This window comes from Pelmatolapia mariae, linkage group LG16_19, assembly GCF_036321145.2.
Source record: "Pelmatolapia mariae isolate MD_Pm_ZW linkage group LG16_19, Pm_UMD_F_2, whole genome shotgun sequence".
In the NCBI taxonomy this organism is placed as follows: Eukaryota; Metazoa; Chordata; class Actinopteri; order Cichliformes; family Cichlidae; genus Pelmatolapia; species Pelmatolapia mariae.
In genome coordinates, this window is record NC_086241.1 from 43,924,370 (window position 1) to 43,943,158 (window position 18,789).

Consider the following 18,789-nt stretch of genomic DNA (forward strand, 5'->3'; position numbering starts at 1 on the left):
GCGAATGATAACGTCCATGTTCTCACGCTTTGAAAGTCAAATATCTGACAGTCTTGTCTGACCTCTACACCGTCAAACCTTACAGTCTGGGGTCAGAACAGATCAAGTTTTTACGCAGCTAATTCTCAGTGGCAGAGGCAGTAGTCCACACACCAAGATCTAAAGAAAAGATGTTGAGCTGAATGATCGACAAGCAGTATCTATCTCGTGATCCAACTCTTCAGTTAAAACAGGCTGGCAATTACACTTTTATGTTTTACTCCTGACTCAATAGCAATGTGGTAAACATGGCTATATTTACAAATTCATGCTAACATTAGGAAGAAGAAACTGTTTTTTTTGTGCAGGATACTGGTAGGGATGGGAATCGAAAACTCGCACTTGTAGGAAACCGGTTCCCAGTATTCAAATTCCTTGAAATTGTTAGCATAGCCTGCTTATCGGTTCTTGTACTTACATTACAATCAGCTGATTTCAGTTTGTGCGTCAGAAAAGGAAAATAGGTGCACTGTCTAAAACCTGGATATGGACATTACTTTTATTTTTATTCACAAATTACAATGTTAAAGTGGAAACTGCATCCAGGATAGAAACAGCTGTGCTAATGCTAACGTAGCCAAGAACCCAGAGTGATAATAAAGCTGAGTGAATGCTGATCTCGGACCAGCAGCCGTATTTCCTAAATGCTTTTGTGAGTTCATGGGCTCAGTTAGTCATTTTTGGTCATACTGAATAAAAATGTACTTGCGTTACATTGTAAAATAATTAAACTCGCTGAATATCATTATTAATTTCAATAATTTATCTTCTAAACGTAGAAGTAAACTCTGCCGCTTTAACATCGCTGTAGTGCAGGTGCACGTCATTTCGCGCCAGTTTGCTGCATAGTCGTATTCTAAAGCGGAAGATGTCGGACTCGGCTGAAGCGAGTGGCTGTTTTATGAAATGGACATATTCCCGTCTCTTCACTTTTCTGAAACAAGCAGACAAGAATATTACAGTAATATGTAAGCTATGTCCTGGGGAGAAAAAAATATCGGCTGCTGTTAATAGCACGAGTAATCTACTGAAGCGCCTGACACGAGAGCATAGACGAACACTTCTGAGTGATCCTTGTTCATCATCCATGGATAACACCGCGGCAACTCCTGCTAAGCAGGCAAAACTTGATTTTACTTCAGCAGCACAGAAAGGGTCTGAAGGTGAGCTTAAAAAATGACTGCAGGCTACATTGTGTAAGACATGCTACCGCTGCGTACTGTAGAGTCTCCGTCTTTAAAAAAAATTATGTATTATTTTAAGAGTTTAATTTCTATTGTTTGTCCACTCAAGATTTATAGGGATTTTAAGAAGTATTTAGTTTAATTACTTATTTAGTACGGTGGCCCTGAGAGGCCAAACGGACTGCAACTTCAGAAAACACTTGCAAAAAGAAAAATGCTGCAAAAAGAAAAACGCTGCACTACAACTTCAAGAAAAACGCTGCACTGCAACTTCAGAAAACACCTGCAAAAAGAAAAATGCTGCAAAAAGAAAAACACGTGCAAAAAGAAAAACACGTGCAAAAAGAAAAACGCTGAAAAAGAAAAATGCGTGCAAAAAGAAAAACGCTGCAAAAAGAAAAACGCTGCAAAAGCACACAAAGCACAACGGAAATAGGAAAAGACACAACGGAAATAGGAAAAGACACAACGGAAATGTTCCTGGGAAGACAATAACCCGACGGACCAGTTGCACGAACCAAAACATGCTAACCAGTGCGCTGGGACTGGGAGACACTTCAAAGAAGTGGAGGAGAGGTAAATGTGTTGTAATCTCATGATTCTAATAATACTACAGATATACAGATAGGTGGTATTCAGAATACAGTTACTTTGTTGAAATAAATAGATTACACATCATTCTTTTCCTATTTCGTATGTTAGGCTATGCCCTCTCTATTTTTTGTTAATTCCACTCTGGTGGAAACCCAAACAAAATACGCATTAAGAGGCTTTAATGCCTGTGTCTCAGTTTTGCGGCCCATGCCACCTCTACTTGCGGCAGTATAATGACATGACAAAATATGTTCAATAACTATTGTTCAAAAAATTATTTAATATGAAGGCAATAGGCAGAGTGTTACAGGCATAGCGATAAAGAATGTGCCCTCATGGGCAGTGTAGTCCGTGCTGCAGGGAGAATGGACTGCCATACACATTAAGTTTCTGTGAACGAGGGAGGGAGAAAAAGGAAAGTGGAAAAGTATGAGTTCTCACCTAGCAGAAAAGGGAGATGGAAGCATGTAAATATAATAATAACCACTGCAGCCAAAAACAGTGCCTGACGAGTCCAGATGTAAGTACACTGTTTAGACTCGACTGTACAATGTGTTCATGTATATATATATATATATATATATATATATATATATATATATATATATGTGTGTGTGTATATGTATATATATGTGTGTATATGTATATATATATATGTGTATGTGTATATATATATATATATATATATATATATATATGACTGCTTTGTAAAATAAATTGCTAAAATCATACAACTCGAATTGAGTAGTTTTTTCATGTTTTTCAGGTTAAGATGTATTGCCCATTCTGTGGATTCCAGTTTGAGAACTTGACAAAATTTTGCTGTTCCTGTGGAAAAGACATAAGTTTTGTACCAGCTAAAGATGCTTCCACAGAACAAGAACACTCAAGAGGTAATTTTTTCTGCTATTGTAACTCGTTCTATACGGAAAAAACTTAAAAGGGCAAGATTTGTTCAGGTGTTTGTAATTTACAGATAGTGTCATAAATGAAAAAAAAAGGAAAATTATAGACATCAGGTGTGACTAATAAATCTGCATTTCTGAAAGCAAAGACATTTTTCTGCTGGATGTGACTGTGGGGAAGAGGTAGATTTTTTTGTGCATTATGTACATAAGTTTTTTGAATAATTACTTTTTCATGTTTGCTTTTGAATTATAAACAACGATAGACCAATAAAGAGTCTCTCTGTCTTTCACCCTTTTTTCCTGTTCAGCCAAGACAGTTGTTCAGCAGTTCTACAAGTACCGTGAAGGTAAAGAGGCAGAAAGGAGGATGTTCTCAAAATCCAAAAAGAAATCAAAGAAAACAGTGAAGGTATAAATAAAAAGTTTTTTAAATGTTAATCTGTTGTCTGACAACACTTTTCTAATATGTGACCACTTCTTTTTTCCTAAAATGTAATCTAGATTTCTGTTGGGATCATGAACAAAAAAAAGACTGGCATGAGACCCATAAGAGGGAAATCACTACCATTACATGTTGACCCAAGCTGGTCATCCGAGAGGCTGTTGGGTGCTGCCATTAAAAAACTGAAAGATTTCAACCAAGATATGAAAGATGTAGAATACATCCTGCTCTACCCTGATGGCTCTCAAATAAAAAATATTCCAGGAACTGACACACCCTTTACGATTGAACTCTACAAAGAGGCCGTTGGCAAGTCTTACTAAAGAATTACACTATTTGTCTGCACACTTGAGGACTTTTTGTCAGAATGCGAGTTAAATAGAATTGCCATTTCTTCTTTTTTATAGTCATATTGTTAAAGAATCTTGTGATTACTGTGTTGAAGATTTTAGCCAAAGTATTTCATACGTTCCCACAGATGTTAGTGCTTCAGAAGATGAGGAGGATGATGAAGTTATCGTTAGGGTACCACCCGTTACGTCACCCCTCTCTGACACAGTGGTATGTAAATCTCAAGGATTCATTAGTTCGAGATGTTAGTGCTCTCAGTTCCGGCATAATGCATTCAATGTCTGAATATAAGACTAATATCATTCTATCGTTGTATATATAGTGGTAAGAATCTGAGCAGCCATAATCAACGAGTTTGGTGTTTGATGATTTTATCTGACAGCTTTGGTCAAGTCCAGAAAGCAGTACACCAGAGCCTATACGTCGGTGAGTTGGCTACCTTCTAGCACATTGATCTGGCCTCTGTATATAAACATCTAATGTTCTTAACACTTTAATGTTAGCATTCGATGGCCACAAAAGCATGTTATGTTTTATAACATTTTCTTTTTATCATTGGATCTATATTTTATAGGTCACCTTCAATATCCCAAACATCTGATGTGCAAGTACATAATACTCTTCTGTATAACAATGTTGCATATTTAATTGTTACGTTTCATTTGCATGCCATTACATCTGCAGTTGTTATGGCATTGTGTTGTGTTGGTGTTTATGCTGAAGGTTCAGTGTGGTACAGAATCTCAAATGGCATCCACATCAGCAGAACATACTACAAGTTACAAGTTAGTCTGACATTATAAAATTACATGATTTCCCCTAGGGATCAATGAAGTATTATGATTCTGATGGTGATTCTAAAATTTTAGAAATATAAAATGATATATCTTGTAAATAATTATAAAGTAATAAGCTCAGTGAAACCGTTTTGGTTTTTTTTGTTGTTGTTGTTTTTTCTTTAATTATAGAGGTTCTCTATCTAATCCATAACTTGAGCAAATTCAGTCACGAAGTACTTCAGACCCAACCCAGCCAAATGTAGAGCCAGAATTACTATTACATAAAATCTATTTTAATCTTCTGTTTTTACTCTTCTTTCACAGTATCTATACCAATATCTATGCACCTGTCGTTATTGACAGCAGTTCTTCAGATGCTGAGGGAGAGGAGTTGCAAAAGGAAAACTGGTAATTTTCATATCTTGAATAAGAACAATAAACCCATAATGTGTGACTTGCAGTTAACCTATTTATCAAATATTTGTTTACTATAAATAGTGCTGGGTACTGCTGCTATTTTTGATCCTAACCTTTTACAGGAGCAAACATAGCTTAACTGTTCCTGTGAAGTTATTCTGCTGATGATTCTATTCAGAAAAAAAAAGATTCTTAAAATTATTTGGTTGCTGATGATTGTTCTTCAGATTACTATTTTGCTTTTTAAAATTAATTAACAGAAAAAGGCCAATTGATAAAGCAAGAAAAATTACTTAAAAGATATTAAACAAAAAAAATACATAAAGTGTAAATAGTGTAAATATTTTGTTGCTTTTCATTGACTCATTCTACAGTGATGAACCTGATGGATTGACGGCTGCAGATGTCATCTCAAATCTGGCTCTGAAGATCAACAAAACCTCCTGTAGCAGATTCAACATTAACCGAGCCAATGTCTGGGATGGTGCCTACCGAGGCTTCAGAAGGTCTTCATATAGTCCCAACTCTGGCATGATGGTGAAATTCTCTGATGACGTGGGGCTGGCTGAAGAGGATAGACACAGGTGGGCCTACTCGAGAATTTCTCACCCTTTTGATGGAAGCCATAAGGACGAGAAGAATATTCGAAGGAAAAGACTATGCCAAATATCTCACATTTCATAGTAAAGGTATCTATTTTTTTCACATTTTTTTCCATGGTCAAAATTACTTTATTATAATGAATTGTCTTTATCTTTAGCTGCAGATGAAAATGAATATTTCTACATTGGAAGAATGATTGCAGTTTCCATTGTCCATGGTGGTCCAGGGCCATGTTGTTTATCTCCAAACTTCTTTATGTACCTTGTTGGAAAAGACAAGACATTCGAGGCACCAATTGATGATATACCAGATGAAGAAATCAAGAAGGCTCTACTAGAGGTAAATTTGTGATGTTATGATTATGACAAACGCCAATAAATGCAAATTTTTAGTTTTAGTTATCCACTTAACATAATCTTGGTAACTAACTGATGCCTGAAATGATTACTGATTACTTAATGATTACTGATTGTGTAATCCAAGACTGTGTTAAATTGCACATTAATAGACAGCATGCGAAGGATGTCACTTGTGCATGTGCATGTGTAATATATATTTTTCTCTTTAGATAAAGAATGCAACATCTCTAAGTGAGCTCCGAGTAATCTCAGAAAAACACTCAAGCATGCTCCAGACAGCAGGATGCTATCGATTCATGAGGACACTGGAGGATAAGAAGAAGGTAGTAGCGGATTACATTCAGTGGTACTTCATCTACCGAAACCATCTTTCCATCCAAAGGTATAGAATTCAGACTATTATGTGCCCATTTAACAAAATCTTTTCAGAAGAATAAATTGTTAGTTTTTTTATTCCCGTGAAATTTAAAGGACGGAAAAAATATATTCTAAATGCAAGACCTTTTTCAGGAGGACTTCTTTTTTGTAGCAGGATGAGTGTCTTAGCTAGATAAGAATGTTGGTTACTCTCTTAACACAGTAGTTTCGGATGTGAAGTTTTGCTTTCTTGCACAAATAACATTAAACATTTTATTAAAAATTAGACTGTTTTCTAGTTTCAGAGAGGGTCTAGCAACACTGGATTTTCTAAACGCCCTGGAACAGCATCCTTCACTCTTCTTCTCATTCATGTGCTACGCTGAGACCAGGCTGACAGCTGATCTTCTGGAGAACATCTTTCATGTGCAATTTGGTCCACCTGGCAGCTCTAGGCGTCAAGAGGAGACAAGAGTACTAAGCTACTGGCAAGACTATCTGCTTTCTGTAGAAGGTATTAAATTTGGTTGAAAATGTTGAAATGAGTACATTTATGCCAGCAAAGTGTAATGGCCCCTTTTTCCTGTTTATTATCATTAGTAATAACTTTTATTCTCTTTATATTTTCAGAAAGAAATGGAAGTCTGTATCTTGAAGACATCCTTATGTTTGCAACTGGACTGAGGGAAATTCCTCCTGCAACAATTCAGCCAAAGCCACGGCTTCTTTTCCAGACCACTTCACGCTTCCCTGTAGCAGATGTCTGTGCAAATACTATCAAAATCCCAGTGTTACACAGTTATGAGGACTTCCAAGAAGCCATGGATTATAGCATCCAGAACTCTCCTGGGTTTGGGCTTCCCTAAGGTCCAAGTCCTTTTGCTTTTAAGCCACATCTATGGTTTTAGTGAACATTTGAAGTTTGTAATTTTAAAATCTGAAAATTTTGTTTCTAATAATTTATAATAATTTCTGTAAATCACATAAAGTTTTATGCATCGCAGAAAGTTCAATCAGGTTTTGGAATTTCAAAAACATAATATCATAGTGGGACAATTGAAAAAGTTAGACATATTTCACTCTGTTAAGAAATTGCCAAAGTAACAAAATAAAACATTTCTGAAGTATTCTAATGTACTGAGACACGCTAGTATAATAACACAGGGAAAAAAATCTGATAAATTCAGTTAAAAGGCTTTATTTAATCAAACACTTCTGTGTTTGATTACATTTTTTGTAAGATACGCAAGTTCTTCTTTGAGTTAAAAAAAACCTCCACATAAATACAGGTATTGCAGAATGCTTTTGTAAACCTTTGTTTGTAAAACAGATCTCCAAATTAATCAACGTGTTTGTTACAGTACCTAATTAAAATGAACAAGATATTTTGTACAGTATGGTCTTTTGATTTATTCAGGTAGAAACCGTACACACTGTAAAGTTGACGGTAGTGAAACAATTTATATAAATACTATGGTACTATTTTTTTTTTTACCTAAATGCTCATTAAAGTTGGTTTGTGACAATTAGTGTCAGTGGTAATTGTACCCACATCTAGCAGATGATTTTACATTGACTTCTAAAGTCCAGTCATATTTTTGAGTGTTATATAATTTTCAACTGCAGTAGTCCAGTTGACTGGTCGAGGGAGATCACTCTGTCTTTCCAAGTTTGTGAAATGAACCTGGAGATTGTCGTCCCCACATAGACTGTACTGAGCAGGTAGAATGTCATCAAACTGGTGCAGGATTTCTTGAGGCACTTGGAATCCACACTCTCTTCCACCATACCTTAGGTCAGTCAGAAAAATGAACAAATTCAGTCACTTCTCCAGGTACTATCCTTCAAGGTTACAGCAAAAGCGCAAAGTCAATCTTATAATTAAAAGTCATTTCTGGAAATTGTGATTTTAAAAAATCTTAATTATGCATATATCTACATTTGTCGTTTTTAGCCAAGATGTGATCCAAAATTAATATGATTGTGTAACATGTTTTTTTTGGGGGGGAAAAAATATAAAAATAAAACGTATGTGCATGAAGTCAGAGAACAGAACTAATGGCAAAACACAAGTGGCAGCTTTAATTTCTATTCAGCAAAAAGGTGAAAACAACAAAACACACTATTCAATTTCCAAAGTGAGTAACAGTTAGGGCAAATTGTTAAACCTAAATGACATACTGCTTACTTAACTCAAGTGGTTAGGTCAAGAAAGATAAGAGTGCACATAAGGGATGGACTGTTCCTGAACAATTATATAAATGAACAAAAGATGGAATAACAGCAAGCTGGACAGGTATCCTGCACGTACAATACACTATAGTGAGGAAGACAAATTTTAGTAAAACTATGAAATAAAATACATGGACTAAATACATACCTATGAGGTAGGTGATACATGGCTTCTGGTTTACCAGATGGACAACAAGATTGGCGCACAGGTCGGATGGTGTGAGTGTTCCAGAGATCTCTGTACTCGTCAAGCTCTTTTTGCAAGACATTGAGGAAGACATATCGTGGAAGGCATTTATGTTCATGACTGCCGTTGAAAAGATGCCTCTCCCTCAGGTCACTGAAGAGTTCAATCCAGAACTGAGTTCTAATGGTGGAATGACAAGGCATATAAAATTTAATAACACAAGTAATTAAATGTAATTGTCCTCTTTAAAAAAAGTTGTAATCTTAAGAATATTGAACTGTGCGCAATTTCATTCAAAGAAAAGCTTGTTCACATGTTCTGAAGTGTTTCATCAATGCACTGCAGGAAAAAAAAAGCAACTTCACACAAATAACAAAATTTAACAAAATGATTAATCCTTCAGTTATTCCTGCATTTGGCGGCTGAACTTAAGAAAAGTTGTAATACACAGGTCTGTCCATATAAATGTACTATTTTGTTTCTACATGAACACTGAAGCTTTTATCACTTGTTAGATACCACACAGAAATCCAAAAGCTAGTGAAAACATCAGTATTTTTTTTTTGGCACACAAAGTCGAAGAAATGTCTGAAATGAATGACCTCCTATAACAAATGGATTTCTGTCATGTTGGATCAGTGTTCTTATATTACTCCTATTACAGTTCTCAAATTTGAAGAATCCCTTGTTCTTTTATTTATATGACTCCCTACAGGTAAACTATTTGATCTAGATGTTAGTTTGGTACTACGTAGGCACACAAAATTGAATAAATTTTACTCAATGTTAAATAGATCAATCTTTACTGATGCCATTGCCTATAGGATTTATAATAATTTATTAAAATGTTGAATGTCAGTTTGTTGTTTTTCATAGTTCCTTTTTAGGACTTTAGTGGAATGTGTGAGTCAAATTTTCTTTCTGAGTGTGTTGTTTTAATACAAACAAATGTCACTGGCATACCAAACCATTTATTATAGTTTTTGAAGCAGTCTTGCATCACATGAGAAAAATGTGTAGGTGACTATGTTTTTGTTTGTTTGTGACTGTAATTTAATATTTGAGTATAAAACCCCACCCACAAAAAAAAGTATATCGCTGACCACGAAACACCTTCAGAACCATTCAATTTTAAGTTTCAGAATATATTTTAAAAGCCATGTACCTTTGCTTTCTGAACGAAGACCACCAACTTTCAATCCGTTGATTTGTAGTTGAGGTGCCATACATATGACTGTGGGCTCCTGCAAGTTCATCTCCATGGTCTGATCTTAAAGCACAGTGAATGGCTGCCATTGTGCCATTTTCTGTACCACAGTCTGTACGAAGGCATGCTGGAAGTTGACCAAACCGTGTCACGCACTCCATATAATATTTTGCAATAACACCTGGGTCATTATTTGAGCTGCCACAGTTGAGCCACATAACTTTCCTTGAAAATCCATCGACACATGCACTAATAGCAACACCAAAGGGTTTCAGCTTATCATAACCATCCACATGCCACACTTGATTTGGTCCTTCTGAAAAATAGCCTCTTCGAACAAACCTGCGTTTACAGCGACGCTTAACACCATATGGATCTAGTCTTGAGAGTATGTGCATTACATCATTTCTTTTAACTGTCAGATTATACTTTTGTCGCAGTGTCTGACACATGGATCTGTAACCCAGAAGCTGACCTGAGCCTCTCAGTTCTTGTGTAACAGTGGAAATGACAATGTCAGTGGGAGTAAAGTCAGTCCTTCTAGTCATTCCAGCATCTTTTAGCCTCCTCTTTAATGTTCTCAGACTCATACAAATATTATGCTTGTTTTCAAGAAAATCCAAGATCACTTCATATGTATGGCCCTCAGAGAAATACTTATTGATGATGTCTGTGACTGAGACTGGGCCTAAGGTTGAAGAGAAAACGTGAAAAGATAATTACGACCACAGGAATCCACAAATGCACTTAATAAGTGTTTTTTTAAAAAAATACCACATCTGAAACAACTCTCAATAAACATGACTCAAGTATTTAATCTTCTTGATGTGAGCTTAAATAAAGGCCAGCGAAAGCTCAAAGAACATGGACCAGGATTCAGGACTTATCACTCTCATTAAGACCTCTATGCTGACAACTCAAAATGAGCAAAATTAGAGAAGTTAGAAGAATTTCATCACTGTGTACATATGCCCTATTGCTATAGACAAGTCATAAACAATTTTTTAAAAATATGCTGTAGAACCGGTGGTAGGTTTAAACCAGAAAACAGTTCTTAGTACCTACCAGTTCATGCCTTTGCGTTTTTGGAATTCTGATTTATCTTTGCATACAGAGTCTTTAACAATACAAAAACCTTAGAATAAGGAGATGAATATAGTACTTTTGGAATGGCACATGAATAATAATCCCCGCCCCCGCAAAAAAAGTTTAACACGCACTACTGAAGCTACTGTGGTGTATATCAGTCGTTATGAAGCAATTAAAAGGTGAGCAATAAATACTAGAACTTAGGAAAGTGAAGTGCTTACCATTCTCTATAAAAGGTGCTAAAACTTGAATGTTAGTTCCACAGGACCCACAAAAAACTCCAATTTGCCCCACTAGCTGGATTCCACAATATGGACAATACATTGCCTGATGAAGACACAATGCCAAATTAAAACCTGAACACATTAACTGCAACACTCCTTAATGACTTTGACTTATTAGTATTTGTTCTCGAGTTTAAAAAAGCTTAATTTCTAAGGCTACATTAAACATTATCTTTGTTAGAATTATCTTTGAATGTATATTCCAGATATCTGTAGTATTATTAGAATCATGAGATTACAACACATTTACCTCTCCTCCACTTCTTTGAAGTGTCTCCCAGTCCCAGCGCACTGGTTAGCATGTTTTGGGTCGTGCAACTGGTCCGTCGGGTTATTGTCTCCCCAGGAACATTTCCGTTGTGTCTTTTCCTATTTCCGTTGTGTCTTTTCCTATTTCCGTTGTGCTTTGTGTGCTTTTGCAGCGTTTTTCTTTTTGCAGCATTTTTCTTTTTGCAGCGTTTTTCTTTTTGCAGGTGTTTTTCTTTTTGCAGCGTTTTTCTTTTTGCACGCATTTTTCTTTTTGCAGCGTTTTTCTTTTTGCACGTGTTTTTCTTTTTGTAGCGTTTTTCTTTTTGCAGCATTTTTCTTTTTGCAGGTGTTTTCTGAAGTTGCAGTGCAGCGTTTTTCTTGAAGTTGTAGTGCAGCGTTTTTCTTTTTGCAGCATTTTCCTTTTTGCAGCATTTTTCTTTTTGCAAGTGTTTTCTGAAGTTGCAGTCCGTTTGGCCTCTCAGGGCCACCGTAAATTTAGTAATTAAGTTACTTTTCTGCCACAGTAATTAGATAAGTATTTTAAATACAATATTGACTAAGTAATTAGTAATTAATTACTTTATTAAAGTAACTTACCCAACACTGGTCCTGACTGAGGGATTTTGGAAACAAATTCAAACGTACAGCTCTGCTATCACTTCCAACATAAATGAAGACAGAAAACTAAACAGCAGTGACGTTTGTAGGGTACTGTGAGTAAAATGCGTTTGATTTTCCCCCGAACATTCAAATTAGTGCAATCATAAATTCATTCATGAGGGACAAATTATATTGAGAACATGTGGAGGCTCTGGCTACGTTCACACTGCACGCAAAAGCGCATCAAATCGGACTTTTTTGACCGTATGCGACCCATATCCAATCATGGTATGACAGTGTAAAAACAGCACAAATCCGATATTTTCAAATCCGATCTGGGTCACTTTCGTATGTGGTACTGAATCCGATACATTATCTGATGTTTTAGAAAGCAACTGCTGTTTGAATGGTCATGTCGCATTAAGTCCGTCTTTTATGTCACTGACACAAAACATATGCCAATTATCAGCGCTGGAGAAGCGTCCGAGAAGACATTGAGAACACATGAGCGCTTCGTGTCCATCCCGTGTAGATGTTAGTGAAACTGTTGGGAAGACAACGTGAACATTTTATTTATACTGAGTGAGTTCAGTGCATTGATGTGACATTGTCCTGAAGGATTTAGTTATTCTCAATGGTTAAAGAAATTGCAATTATTTATTCATATTTATTATAAATAATCCTAATTATATATCTTGCTTCTATGTTTGTGTCCTGTGTCACAAAAAATAATTTTTTTACTATAATACATTGATTAATGACCTGCAGAATCTCCTTATCATATTACGTGTCCATAATTGTCACCTAAAGTCAAACTTTATGCTTTCTCCATCTCTAAAGTGATTACATCCTTGCATTACATACTTTAGTTTCATTTTCTGAAGGCAGGTTTCTGAAAGAGAACAGGCAGATTTGGAATATAACATGCAGCGTTCTATAGATGGATACATAAAAAAATGGAAAATTACATGTATGTGCTAACTTTCTAAACACTTTGTTACATTTATGATAAATGGATTTGAAAGTAGATAAAACACATTTATGTCGGCCTTGGCTCATTAGAGTCTTTGTCTTTAAATTAACTTTGTATGTTTCAGGTACTGCACTCTCAAAGACTGAATGAACCAGCATTGCAGCCATGGGTCATTGTGAGCATCACAGGGAAGGTTGAAGCCGCCCACTGCACCTGTATGGCCGGAGTTGTGGAGACCTGCAGCCATGTCGCTGCTCTTCTTTTTAAAGTAGAAGCAACAGTGCAGATCTGTGGCACAAGGACTGTTACAGATGAACCTGCATACTGGGTTTTGCCTGGTAATATGACCAAGATACAGCCAGAGGTTGGCCATAAGATAGACTTCTCCTCTTCAGCTGCCCAAAAACGGCTCTGGATCAAAACATAAACAGACCATCCGTATTGAAAGATAAAAGGAGCCGTCCTCAAAAAAGAAAAATCCCACCTGCTACTGTGTAGGGATGGGTATCGTTTAGGTTTTATCCGATACCAGTACCAAACTGGTACTTTTGAAACGGTGCCGGTGCTTAAACGGTGCTCGAACCGGTGCTTAAAGAATGGAGAACACACACTTTGTCCAAAAACCTCTCATGTTTAGCTGTTTTTTTTGTAAAAAGATAACAATGTTAGCCTTTTCTGCAGCTATAGGGCATATATGGTATCACTCTTGGCTGGAAGCAGTGCTTAAACAATGGAAAAAAACACGAACTTTGTCCAAAAACCTCTCATGTTTAGCTGTTTTCCTCTTTTTCTTTGGTCATTTTAGCCTTTTTGGCCAGGGTGAAGGGCGTACCTGCCATCAAACAAGAAGACAGCCGCATGTAACTACGACGGTGTTTGCTAGTTCACCTTACATGCGTTAATTTAATAACGTGGTTAGCCTACTCAACGTAAATTACACACGAACAACATTAAGCTACTCACGCAGAGAAGAACAGCTGCTGCCATCATCATCCGTCATCATTTCTGCTACACTGGCAGGGCTAGGGGCCACGACTCTACTCTTCGGGTTCTTGGGGGATGTTGCTAACTCCGGGTCCGATAACAGGCACCACACCCCCAGTAGATGTGCTCGGTGTGAGGTCTCGCAGCAAGCTATCAAATACGGTGCTATACATCGCTAGGTGTTTCATCAGATTCGAGGAGTCACCTCCTTTGCACAGTATCACAGTATCAGCTTGAAGCACTTGTTGCAGGCTGCTGAGTTTGCATATTTTGCTGTGAAGTACAGCCAGACTTCTGACCGCAAAGCGGTCAAAAGTCTGGTCAAAAGCGCATTTTTAATCTGTAGCTCTGCTCTAAAAGAACGTACGTACCTGGGCCCGCCTACTACGCTTGCAAAGGTAAAATGATTGGCTAGAATCCAAAGTGTATGACATCTCAGGGGAAAAAAAAAAGCACCGAAATAAAGCACCGAAATGTGCGCTGCTTTTCGGTCTGGTTACTACCGTTTATGTCAGAACGATACCGGTACCCATCCCTACTACTGTGGAGGAGTTGTCACTGCTATTGGATACTTTGCTGGAACACAGTAAAGCTGTGGGTTGTGGGAATGACCCATAATGTTTTATATAGGGGTCTAGATTTATGCCTGAAGTGCACTGCCATGTAAATAATTTGCATTTACTGAATATGTACTGACTGAGTACCACTGTTCAAAAGTTGAATAAAGAAACAAACAAATTTTTGCCTCTTTTTTAGTTTTTTATTAAAACCACTTTATAGAACATCACATCAGTTACAATGTAGAATCCATGTCATTTATAGTTTATAAAAGACAAAATGTTTACACAAAATCATGACAGCATTTACACGATATCACCCACTACTAACACTACTTAATTTACTATCAATTACTTCAATTTATCTTTTGAAAAATTACCGCTACCTATACAGCACAAAACTTAAGAATATTTAACAGGAGCAAGTTTCATTTTTCCCTGGTTTTACTACCACACTGTTCACCAAAACGACAGCAAACCTTCACCATCTTATCCAGAAGGGTCACCTCTTCACCCTCACATGGAAGAAGTAATCTGATTGGCATGGTGGTATGTTTGAAGCAGGTCCCTTGAGTAGCGCTGGAACCCAGTCACGATGTTTCATCCATTTCATAGGCTGGTTTGCCTGCAATAATGCCAAATAATTAGCAAGTCTATAAATAGAACGTAGTTCTGCAAAATCACTCATTAGGATGTTTTTTTCTAATTTTCTAAAAATAAAACTAATAGGCTATCTGGTCTTTAAGTGATGGCGTGACGAATCCTGCTTCCGGGCCTAAAGTTGTCTGCGTTTAATATGGGTTTTGTGTTGTTAACATGTTTAATGTTTTGTATTGTCTTCTATTTAATCTCAAAAAGCTCCTAAAAACAGTCAGTGATCACTGTTGGCCTCCCTCAGCTTTTATCACCACTAATCATTTGAAAGCTCAGTTTTTAAAACCTTATGATGCAGCTACAGCCCAGCCCATGCAGCAGTATATGAATGACTAATCCTATTCATCCTTGTGAGAATCCTCACGATAACTTTTATCAAGTGGAAAAAAGTTAGCGTGTTTATATTATGCTCACATAGCTGTGTCGCTAGCGGTCACGTAGCACATCGTTATATACCAGCTAGCCAAACTTCAGTAACCCTACAAACGTCACTGCTGTTTAGTTTTCTGTCTTCATTTATGTTGGAAGTGATAGCAGAGCTGTACGTTTGAATTTGTTTCCAAAATCCCTCAGTTAGGACATGCTATATTGTATTTAGATGGAAGCTAGCGAGCTAACTTCCTGCTAATTTCGTTTTCATGGATGCCTGGATGATAAACTCAACTGTTACACATGGTAAAGCAGAACGCTGATCATTTTATTACAGATGAAAGACTTTAGATAGTTTTTCAACTCTCAGTGACGCCACAGTGATCGTGTGATTTATGGACCTGCAGCGGAGTTTGAGCCCAGACATGGCTAGTGATGTCAGACTTAAAGACTGGATAAAGAGTGATATGAACATATCTATAACTTACCGGAATGAAAATGTCTGGAGCACACCAACAGATATTTGGAGATGGAAGAGAACTGGATATCAGCTCGTCTCACAGCTGCTATCCAGACTAGACGCCTTCTTTTGGTAACATCCGATACATGAGCTGCCTCATGTTGCTTCCAGGTGGGGAAAGAATGAAAAGACAAACCATTTTCAACCTTATTCCCTTGCCGGTCATGCGATCTAACTTTACAACCGACCACACAGCAAGTACGAACCATAGCTGGTGTTATCCGTGTACTTTCGCTCCTCTTTCGCTAGCGCTTTGTTCGGCCCAGAAACATGGCGCCTCAACCAAAAATCCTGGCCACTCCCCCTCTCGTGACATCACGCTCCAAAAGCCCTATTAGGCTAATCGTTGTGTCACTTCCGGTATTTCAGACAATCCCTTTCCGTCAAGGATTTTTAATTTGTTGCGGTTTTTTAATTTGTTGTGGTTTTTTAATTTGTTGTGGATTTTTAATTTGTTGCGGTTTTTTAATTTGTTGCGGATTTTTAATTTGTTGCGGATTTTTAATTTGTTGCGGTTTTTTGATTTGTTGCGGATTTTTAATTTGTTGCGGTTTTTTAATTTGTTGCGGATTTTTAATTTGTTGCGCTTTGCACTTCCCAGCCACCGTAGGTTTCAAAATGAAGGATTACCATGAAACCACATGCTCATCGAATAATGACTGGACAAGTTGTTAGACAGAAAGCAGTCAGAAACCAGTGGGTGACGTCGTGTTAGCCATGTGTCTTTTTTACCGTCTATGATAAAAGTTGAGTCTTCCAACATTCAAAAGCATTAAAAAACCTGGTTTTGGCCTCTATGAATATGTTCCCTTTATACTGCACAGTGGTCCAAGACATGTAATTGTAAATTGGCCATAAGTGTGAATGGCAGGGTAAATAGTTGTCTTTTGCTTTGTGTCAGCCCTGTGACAGATTGGCTACCTGTCCACGCTGTACCCTTCCTTCATGACAGCTGAGATAGGCTCCAGCTTATCCAGATTCCTCTGGTTATTATACAAACTCTCAAGTGATCTGTTTAGCTCAGCTTTGTTCCACGTCAGCTCATTCCAGGGGTTTATTGGTTCTTGCTTGCCGAGGAAGTAGTATTACATGCCCGAACACAATATTAAGCCTGTTTCTGACAGTAAAAAAGCCCTCGGGGTGATTTTCGAAAATGGATGCTTGCTTTCCTTCTCCTCCCCACACAAAAACAATTAAAATGTTTCACCGCTGCTTATGCTTAAGGTCTAAAGCAATAATTATCTGTGATAATTAGTTATGAGGCACATTTCAAATCACATGTATAAACAACAGACCTTTGACTTCAGCTTGATAATCAACCCACACAGATTTTGAACGGCATTAAATGATAAGCTTTAAACCAAAGTCTTGCTTTACCTTTTTAAGCTCTCATTAGGTACAGCCAGAAATACTCTGGCTAAGATCTACAGTCTAAATTCCACTTTTAACGCAAAGTAACAAAGGTCAAATCATTATTTTATTAGTATCAAAAATCATCATGTGGTATTCAATTCAATTCAGTTTTATTTATACAGCACCAAATCACAACAACAGTCACCTCAAGGCGCTTTATATTGTAAGGTAGACCCTACAATAATACATACAGAGACAAACCCAACAATCATATGACCCCCTATGAGCAAGCACTTTGGCAACAGTGGGAAGGAAAAACTCCATTTTAACAGCAAAAAACCGGGAACCAGGTTTAGGGAGGGGCGGCCATCTGCATTGACTGCATAGATTCATGGCTGACTTAAAAGCAGTTGTGTCGGAAATGAAATAATTCTTCTAATCCATAGTTAGCAGTTTAGGATGTTGCATGTTATTAGAACATCAGCACCCAGTGTTGCCAATGTAACGCGTTACTGTAAGCACACAACATTTGACACTAATGCAGTAACACATTAGTGTACCAAATACTAAGTAATTATTATACAATTACGTCATTACTCGTGTTATGACGTAATTGACGTATAAGGGGAAAAAAAACAAACGTCAAGGTTTTTTTCTTCTTGCATGTTTGTGCGGCAATCAGCTGTTTTCAGTTAGTGCGCTTGGAGAAAGGAAACAGTGACGAGGTCTAAACCTTTTGACAGCAGTGGAGATACAGACATTGTTTTTACTTTCACTGGATTAAAGGACAAGACCACAATGATAACATGCAAATTGGACATTGGAGAATAGGACAGAAACAACCGCTAACACAACTTTATCTGTACAGATAACATGCTAACGCAAAGCTAGCCAAGTACCCTGACTGATGATAAAGTTGAATGTTTGCTGACACCCACCCAGCAGCCAGAGCCTGAACATCAACAGGTAATAAATGCATTTCTACCTGTTCGTGTTTCTACAGCAGAATCTGTGTGGAAATCACTTTGAAGTCTTTTCAGCTTTGCTTGGTATCAAATAGCACAACAAATTACTTTCTCTATGTTAAGTAATGCAGCGGTCCCAACCCCCGGGTCACGGGGGGCAAGAGTTGAGGCTCAGGTGTGAAATTTATGGGTTTTTTTTTCAGGGTTTTTATTGTTATTTTTTTAAATTGTTTTTATCGTTAACTCAGTTTCCCTGGGTCTTTTACCGTGTGTTTTGAATACATCTTCTGTTTTTTTTGGTACCAGTACTGGTTTTACTTTGTTGTGTTTATCCGCAACTTCTTAAAGGCCGGTCTGTGAAAATATTGTCAGAAATAAACCGGTCTGTGGCGCAAAAAAGGTTGGGGACCGCTGAAGTAATGTACTGCCTTACTTTTAGGAAAAATATTAAAGTACTTTTAATATAAGCAGCAGAAAGAAACTGACATGTTTCAGCCTGTGGCCCTCTTTTTGCTGCCATGCAACATTAAAAG

General features: G+C 37.3%; 1 pseudogene; it reads left to right on the forward strand.

The window, feature by feature from the left end:
• The first annotated feature begins 1,747 nt into the window (after positions 1-1,747).
• On the forward strand, positions 1,748-6,899 carry LOC134644583 (G2/M phase-specific E3 ubiquitin-protein ligase-like; annotated as a pseudogene).
• Positions 6,900-18,789: the final 11,890 nt, after the last annotated feature.